This window comes from Drosophila kikkawai, chromosome 2R, assembly GCF_030179895.1.
Source record: "Drosophila kikkawai strain 14028-0561.14 chromosome 2R, DkikHiC1v2, whole genome shotgun sequence".
Taxonomy (NCBI): domain Eukaryota; kingdom Metazoa; phylum Arthropoda; class Insecta; order Diptera; family Drosophilidae; genus Drosophila; species Drosophila kikkawai.
The window spans coordinates 14875362-14884604 of NC_091729.1; the positions used below are offsets into that span (position 1 = coordinate 14875362).

Sequence of the window (9243 nt, forward strand, 5' to 3'; positions counted from 1 at the left end):
TTATTTGTAATTAAGTTGATTGACTTTTCGATGGGTGACCGCAACAAAAGCATCTGCTTGCTTAATGCGATGCCTGTAATCACTGAATATATTCCACTAATTTCCGTTTATCCATCACTCTGATATTTGCAGATAAGACGAGTATAGCCCAAGGGAATCCTGGATACTGGCGGCCACTGACTGGATTGAGGTAAGGGCCTTGTGTGCCGCCTGGACAAACAATCATTAATATCAATTTGACTTCGTTCTGTGATTCCCAACAACAACGACTCCTTCTGTTTATGACTGCTGCAGGGACACACGTAAATTATTTATTTACTTCATTTCGTTTACTGGCCTGGAGCAGCATCTGCGCTTCTTGTTGGAGGAGTACTATCTCTTTCTCTGTTGGTTTGCCTCGATATTCCCGAAGTATAAACAATAAATTAAATTACCACATTTGATTGCCGGGCTCAAAACAATTTTGATATTCCCCATGAGTCCCTGTTGGGTCCTGCTCCTGTCATACTTCTCATGACTAAATGAATGCATTATGTATGGGTAGAAGGACGAAATTGATTTTTAAGTTACGAGCAATACGCATTTATTCGGCAATTGGAATCTCCGATTCTCGCCTGCCAATGTCAGGGAATTGCAATTCCATTTCATGCATCCTCCTCAAGGAGGTTGTGTCCTGGCTGGACCAGAGATTTATGGGCAAACGCACAAAAACGTTCATTGAAAACACATTTTCCCCTTCCCCTTTTCGAATTGCAAATTCAATAAAGCATTATATAATATGGCCAAGACCGGAGACGCTGTCAGAGACGAAGAAGACCCCGCCGCACACTCACTCACACGTGGTGCCCCCGATGCGATGTGCAATAATTTACAACATTTTAATCGAATTAGACGCAGACCCTTCTAGACGCTCGAGCAAGGCCAGAAGAAGAAGACGGTTGGAAATGGTCACTGGCCAAGAAGCAAAATGCATTTTAAGTGCCGCAGCCTGGCAGAACTTTTGGCACTTGGCAGCACAATGTGCCACCGGCGGCGGAAAGACAAAAAGAATGGCACACCCCGTAAGCCAAAGGGAATCGCACTTGAACATGTGCCAGCAAATCTCCGCCAGTTGCAGGCAGGGACCCATGGCCCCCATCTCGAATGCCAGCCAACGAAATGAAAAACCATTTAAGACTTTGGCCAAGAGATGCCCGTAATTATCGAACTACTACATAACATACAAAAAGTGGTTGGAAACTTTAACTAGAAATTAATTGTTGGAAAAGAGGTATTGCTTAAATGTTATATTATTTTCTGATATATTAAAGTAAAAGTTAACAAAGTCAGCGGTCCTTGATTGCTTGTTTCCTTGCTTGGAAAACTTAGAAAAACCAATCCCCACTTGCTTCAGTTTAAGCCCCAGCTAAGCAAATTATCAAACCTATTTCCTTTCCTTTTTCGGCTTTTTAAATCCTCTAAATTTGTTGCCTCTCTAAACATATTGAAATTTATTTCATATATAATACATAAACTCTCTGTCTAGTTTAAGTCTCTGTACAACTATTTGTTGTTGTTTTTGACTCCATAAAAAAGATGTCTGCTTTTTGGCTTATTTGTTTTTCACACATATATGACTCTCTTGACATGATTAAATTTCATTATTACCGAGTTCTGTGATGTAAATGACTCGTTTTATGTTTGAACTACTTGATTGTTATTCGTCTGTGAAGTGGAAGTACTCTTTGGAAGTTATTTGCACTCCGTTCTCACGGCTCACCATCTAGGGGTTCCTGTCATAAAATCCCCCTCCTCAAAGCAGCTTCCGTTTTCTCTAGGTTTTACTCCCTCTTTTTTTTATGTTCCCCTCTATTTTCCCCCTCTTTTCCTTTTTTTTTTCCTTCTTGTTTAATTTTAAACATTTGATTTCGTTCCACATGCAGGCAACGTGAGTGCAACGGGCGAAGGAGAATTGTCATAAATTCCAGGCAATAAATTTCTATTTGTTTTATTTCGCCATTTCTATTTTGTGTGTGTGTGTATTGTTGGAACCGACTCTATGTAGGAGCCAAAGCTATAAGTTTTGCCTCCCTTCTCCGATTTTTCCGCTGCCATTTTCCTTTAGCGAAGCGTGGAAAAATAAAAATGCTGCTTCTTGCCTTGGATTTGCGTTGACTTTTTATTCCCTGAAAAGCTGGCTGACTGCTTGGCTGGCTGGCTGGCTTCTGGCCTGCTTTCAGTGTCAAGTCGCAGCTGCAATTTCCAGCTAGCAGCCCTGGCCAGTTAGGTATGCAGTTGGCCAAAAGGCAGCAGCGCTCTCTCTGCGTAGCTCCCTGAAGAATGATAATGATGGAGGATTTCTTATTCTGCTGCCCCTGTGTCGTGTCTCGGGGCGCTAATAACTTTTGTCTTTTCTCGGCCAAAAAGGAAAATCGATGGAGCTCGTGATTGGTTGGCTGGCAGGCCCCAAGGCCTGTCACAAAATCCGCTAAGCACCCGGGAACCCCCTCACACACACACACACACTCACATTCAACGGCTGACATGTAATGGAGCTCGAAAGCTGAAAATCAGAAATCTGAAGGCTGATAGCTGTTAGCTGAAAGCTGAAAGCTGAGTGCTGTCTTTAAGTTTTGCATAGTTTATCGAGTCGCTGGGATTCGGCTGATTCCATTAGCCTTCTTTGGGTCTTGTTGCCGCTGTTATTGCATTAACCCATGGCTGCCCACCCATGAAAGTATGCTATGGGAATTGCAATTTGCGTGTCTCCCGACGTGGAAGTAGTTGCAGTTTCTGTTGCCGCTGAATGACATGCAAACGTTGCATTATGAATGTTATTATAAAATCTCGCCCGGCTAGGAAGGGGTGAGAAGAGGGGCAGGGGTGTGCTGCAGGTTCAGCGGTGTGTGTGTATGCATTTAAACGACTCTATTTACCACAAAATGGCTGCCAAACAACAACATGCCAGCAAACAATGAACGATAATAATAATGACACAACAGCAACAACAGGGCTAGGCAAAGGCACACAGAGAAAAATTATAGAGCTCACATTTTGATAGAAAAAATAGAAAAGAATATTTAAAACCAGAATAAAAACATTATAAATGGTTATAAAAATATTTTAAAAAATTATAGAGCCTAAATTTTGATTGAAAAAAAATTATAGAGCTGAAATTTTGACAGAAAAAAATGGAAATGAACATTTAAAACAAGACTACAAACACTAACAAGAAAGGAAGCTAACTTCGGCACGAAGTTTGTATACCCTTGCAGATTGGTTTATATTATAGATTTGAATGCTGAAAACACTCACAAAACAAAGTTTCATTACATTTTATCTATACTTATTATGTTTACAGTTTGACAGTTACAGTTTTACATTACCAGCTTTACATATTTTATACATTTACCGATCGCTTCTATGGCAGCTATAAGATATAGTTGTCCGATTTTTATGAAATTTATACAAAAATTCTAGAATAATAAAAAAAAGCTTATATCTCAGAGTAAATAAAAATACGTTGAAAAACAACGAAGTTATAATTTTTTCTATTACTTTTCCTATCGTTCCTATGGCAGCTATAAGATATAGTCGTCCGATTTTCATAAAATTTAAACCAAAATTTTGAAATAATACCAAAAGCTCATGTGTCAAAGTAGATTAAAATACGTTGAAAAACAACGAAGTTATAATTTTTTCGATTAATTTCCCGATCGTTCCTATGGCAGCTATAAGATATAGTGGTCCGATTTTCATAAAATTTTTACCAAAATTCTGGAATAATATAAAATGGCTATATCTCAAAAATGATGGAATAATATCGAAAAACAGCCAAGTTATAATTTTTTTTCCAAAAATTTATCGAACATTTGTATGGCAGCTATATGATATAGTCGTCCGATCCGGCCCGTTCCGACATATGTAGCAGTGAGAGCATATAGAAGACTATATGCAAAGTTTCATTCAGATAGCTTTAAAACTGAGGGACTAGTTTGCGTAGAAACGGACAGACGGACGGACAGACGGACAGACGGACAGACGGACGGACAGACGGACAGACGGACAGACGGACAGACGGACATGGCTAGATCGACTCGGCTGTTGATGCTGATCAAGAATATATATACTTTATAGGGTCGGAAACGTCTCCTTCACTGAGTTGCAAACTTCTGACTGAAATTATAATACCCTGCAAGGGTATAAAAATGCTTAAAAAAATATTTTTAAAATTTTTCAAAGTATATTAACTATTTTAAAGCTTTTATTTAAATAAAATTAAGTATTTTTAGGCTTTAAATTCCTATTTTTCTTCCAGTGTAGCTATAACAGCAGCAGCTGAAAAGGCAAATGTTGTAATGGCCAGCTGAAAAATACACTCTAGTGGGAGTTACGAGTGCCAGTCCTTCTCTCCCTCTCCCTTTGTATGTGTGTGCACTTTGCAGCTATTTAAAATTTAAATAATAGCAGAATACAACACAAAATAAAAAAAATCAACAAGAGGGAGAACGCGAGAGAACCGCACGGAATAATAATAAATCATGGCAAATATATATTTTCATACGCACATGTGTGTGTGTGTGTGTGTGCTCGTATATAGTGTGTTTTGCAGGCAGCATTGTTGGCAGCGTTTTGCCATTTGGGCCAATGTTTTGGCCTGCTCTGGCGCCGCGTGTTGATTTAATAGTCGTGGTCACAGGCATTATGGCATGCTCATGATTGCCCCGAAAATACGTGACCCCGTAGCCCGTAGTACCCCCGCCTATCCCCTATATGGCACATTGTTCCGGCGTTTTTTATGCAAATTTTTTAACCCCCTGCAAAACTGCCATTATTTATTGTGTATTTAAACAGATTACGTGTAAGGAGGAGTAGCAGCAGGAGGAAGAGTCAAAAGCACATCCTTTGGCAAATTGAAAAGGCTAAAGGCAGCCAGCAGAAGGCAGCAGGCAGAAGGCAGCAGGCGAGAAGTGATGGCTTTGATTATGAGATGGCAGCCAACCAAGACGCCGACATCTGTAAGCCGCTGTGCAAGTGTGCCATAAAAATTTAAATTCTCTCTAAAAAAAAAAAAGTGTAAAAAAACCGCACTCATATGCTCCACAAATCTCGCTTAATTGTTGTTGCGGTTCTGCAATGAAATTTCATGCATTCTAATTTATGCAAATCTACGTAGAGAAAAAGAGAGAAAAAGGTTAACAAAGGAGCGGCGGGGTTGCGCCTTCGGTTTTGTTTCGTTCTGCACTTGTGCATCAGCACAATGGCCGAAATAATACAAAAAAGTAAAAAAGTAAAGGGGGGATAAAAAATAAAGGAAGCTTGAATAAAATGCAATGCCAAACAAAATGCAAACCGAACGAACGAACGAAGCTCAGCTGAGGCGAAACACACAGTCAGGCAAGCAGCCAGCGCATCGGGCCACTTGGCGTATACGTAATTCGCATTTGGGCAACGGCAACACGAACAACAATTGCAATGGCTACGTGCCAGGAGCAACCAGAGAAAGAAAGAGAGCGAGAGGGTCCTAGGAGGTAAACGGTATTAATGGCAGGACCTTCTTTTTGGCAGCAGTTGGCAAGCGTAACAGAAATAGCTGCAATGCGACTTTTTCGCTTTTTGGCTGTTGATGTCTTTTCCTGTATATGTTGCACGTGCAATGTCTCTTGCTGCTGTTCCTACTCACTCTCCAGATCCTGTTCCTTCTTCTCCTGCATATATGCCGTACATACAAATCACTTCGAGTGAGTCTATGCAATCCTCCCCGTAAGTAATCGAATGCTAATGGAAAACTGTTGCTCATAAATATGCCAGCCAGCAATTTGTCGAAGACAGGCCATAAAAACTACAAGGGCCATTTAACTTATGAGTGGCTATGTAGGCGCCTACAGCTCACCTCCCTCCTCCCCCTCCAAAAAAATAAAAAAATACTTTCAGAAAACCGAATCAAACCTAAAGGCAGAACCAGAGAATCACAAGGATTCCATGGGCCAATTGCCAGCGGCGTCAGTGGCTTGGCTGGCTGGCGTCGACGGCTCTTCAGCGTCATCAACACATCGTGTACGTGACTTTGCTAACAAAAATTAACAATTTCATTAGTGGCCTCCGTTGCAGGACGCAGGACGCAGGCTGAAGATGGGATGCTGGTTGCCAGTTACTGGTTGCCGGGCTGAAGGATGGCTAAAGAAGATGACGTAGTGTCAGAGCCGAGGCGAAGAAGATAAAAAAAATCTGGAAAAGCAACAGCAGGACACTGGAAGAAATAAAGGAGTAAATATTGGTAAAGTATGGGAATTTCTAAGATTGGTTGAGAGTGAACTTGGGAAGTTGAAGTTATTTTTTAAGCATTTTTGCTTCTGTAAGAGGTATTTGAGAACATTTTTGTTAACTTTTTAAAAGATTTTCTTTTTAGTGTCAAAAATTCTTAAAGAAAAATATAAAATAAGGCAAAGTAGAAGCAGTTTTTAATCAAAAAACTTAAAGAAAAGTCTTCAAAAATTAACTGAAATTTAAAGGCCTCTCTAAACTCTTAAATATTATTATAATTTAGAAATATAAACTCATAAATATCATATTTTATTGACACTTTTCCCTCTGTGTAATCTAAAAGAGAGAAAAAATTAGAAAAGAGCTGACGGGGAGCAAAAAAAAATTGCTGCCACTTATCAAACAGACGCCCACACCCACACTCACTTCCTGTCTGTCTGTATTTGGTCCTGAGTGTCTATATGTGTGTGTGTGTGTGTGTCAAACTAACGAACCGCGTTGTCCTCACACGCCCCCTCCTTGGCCCGCCTCTGCAGTCATTTACAATACGTCTAAAAAGGCGCTGCGTGCCGTACGTGCATCAAGTGCGCTTCAAATGCACTTCATTGCCTCCGAGAGACACACACACACTCCCTGGCAATTCACACCCACATATAGAGTGCTTAGGCTTTGTGCTGCACAAAGTAAATGAAATCGTGTAAGAGCAAAGAGGAGCAGCTGAAAAAAAAAGGAAAAGAAATGGAAAAAATCACAAGAAAACACACGGAGAAAGAGAGAGCAGGACGCTCCTCAGCAGAGACATCAAAAAGCGCTGGCGCAGTTGCCGCTTGCCACCTTTTAGATATACACAGATACACGTACTCACAGATGCCCGTACTTACAGATACCCGTACTTGCGGATACCCTTACTCTTAGATACCTCACACAGACACACAATCGCACACAATCAATTGCCTAAAGTAGTTTGTAAAATGGGATAAAGTTGCAGTAAACTGGGGATCCCGCTGCAAAAGGATTCCCCGAGACGGTCTCTAATGAAAACGTAAAATCCAGCCGCACTTAACCCTCCCCTCTCGATTTTCCCAGCTGAATTTTCCAGCTTTATTTGCCCAAGATTTGTGAGCAAACATACATGGATTTCGGTTGGGTTTTCTCAGCGTCTTTACGGTTTTCTTCGTTTTTTTTCTTGCGCCCGACTTGTTCTTTCTTATTATTTCGATTTACTCGTATCTGGCGAATCTGGCGTATCTGCTATATCTGCTGCTCCTTGCGAAAGGCACCGCACTGCAGTCATTTTACTCGAGACCCCCTTGGGCAATTTTAAGGTCCCTCTTCCCCTTCCTTCAATACCAATGCTGAATTCTTAGCCGTATTTTCCCCCCACCACCTGATTTTTCCTGATTTTCCCCCAGTGCGCTTGAAATTTTGAGGGCAGCCAAGTGAATCTGTCAAACGGCAAATACGAGTAAATAATAAAATCAAGTTGCCGGGCTGGTAATGTGCTCGAAATTGATTTTTTGTTGCGCCAGACAACAGTTTTTTGGGTAAGAAGAGAGAGAGACACAATGGGCAATGGAGGAGGTAAGGGTACTTGGGCAAATATTTGGTCAAAAATTGCCAGGCAGGTGTTTTGGGGGGGAGCTCTGTGTTTGTTTGAACTCTTTAGCAAGGACATGGAAAGGAGGGGAAAAACAGTTTGTGGGCCTTTAAATTAGTTTGTTGTTTTAAATTTAAGATAAAAAGACACTTTAATCAGGAGGAAAAAGTAGACTTTTAAAGAGATTGTCTGGCAATTATACTTTGAATATATTAAAGTTAGAATTATGGCCTTATTTCAATTAATTTTGTTGGACTTTTTGCTAGAGATCTCTTGTTTTCCTTGAGACCTTAAATATCTAAGGCAAATGCAAAGTGTTTCTTATTTTTTTGGCTGGCCTATCCTGTCAGCTGAAATGCTCGCTGGAACGCAACGAAATCCCCTAAATCAATAAAAGTTTCGATGGCTTAATACCAAAACGGAAGCGGTGCTGGCAGCGGCGACGACAGTCGCTAAGTCGACGAAAATATGCCGCCATTCGGGGGGCTCCATGCCTGGTTCTGGGTGCTATTATTGCATTCCCAGTGCACTACATTTTTTATTGACTTAGTTTCGAGTGGCAGCGGTGCCGCAAAGTTTGCAACTCTTCCTTTTTTTTTTTTTTTAGAGGGGCCATTATTGGGGATCTGCCTACTTTAGGCGTTGTCTGGCGATAGTTTTTTCGGCTTTGCGATTACAAATGAGATTTATACGGCCATTTCCGTGCCATTAGAGGAAGTGCAGGCAGGATCTCTTTCTCTTTCTCTCTACGACTGTGCCTAGTCGAGTGTGCAGCCATAAAGAAAACCAAACCAAATGTAAGGGATAAAAAAAAACAAGTATAACTTTTACCCCCTCCTTGCTCATATTTTCCCTGGCCTTGTCGCATTAACCAACGCTTTTTCATTTACTTCCCCTGCAGGCCAACTTGTCAGCGAAGCGGCACGCCTAATGTCCTTTTGATAGGCTCTCCTCGACGGCGGCGGCTCCTGGATGTGTCCACTGCAGCAGCGGCGCCAGACCCTTGATAAATTATCATGTGAGGATGCAGATGCAGGATGCTGGCTGCTGGCTGTTAGCTGGTGGCTGCAGGAAGCCCGCATCCAGGCTGGAGAGGATGTCCTGGCAGCTGCAGCAAATGATGGTGTGCATAGGAACCTAAAACTGGCGCAAAAAAACCGCTCACCTGCGACGATTTTTAATCTATTTTAAATGATTGTAATGGTATGGTGCGACCGGATGATGGTTCACAACGACCGTGTCCTTTCAACGGGTCGGTGGGACTTTCGTCCGTTTGTAACGCCATTTGTCAGCGATTTATCAGTGTCCCGGGATTATTTATGATGTCGTCCTTAAACATACACCACTATATTGTATGATGTATATATCTATGTGTCCGCATCTGCTGTCTATCGATAGTGGCA

General features: G+C 41.3%; 1 long non-coding RNA gene across 2 annotated transcripts in view; it reads left to right on the forward strand.

Moving 5' to 3' along the window:
- LOC138928166 (uncharacterized) overlaps nucleotides 1-9009 on the forward strand; it is a 50747-nt gene extending 41738 nt beyond the window's left edge. The window contains exons 4-5 of one of the 2 annotated variants that reach the window (XR_011444654.1): nucleotides 133-190; nucleotides 8742-9009. This is a non-coding gene — a long non-coding RNA (uncharacterized lncRNA). Of the gene's footprint in view, nucleotides 1-132; nucleotides 1379-8741 lie in introns of those variants that run through there. The other variant, XR_011444653.1, reaches the window with a different exon arrangement.
- Nucleotides 9010-9243: the final 234 nt, after the last annotated feature.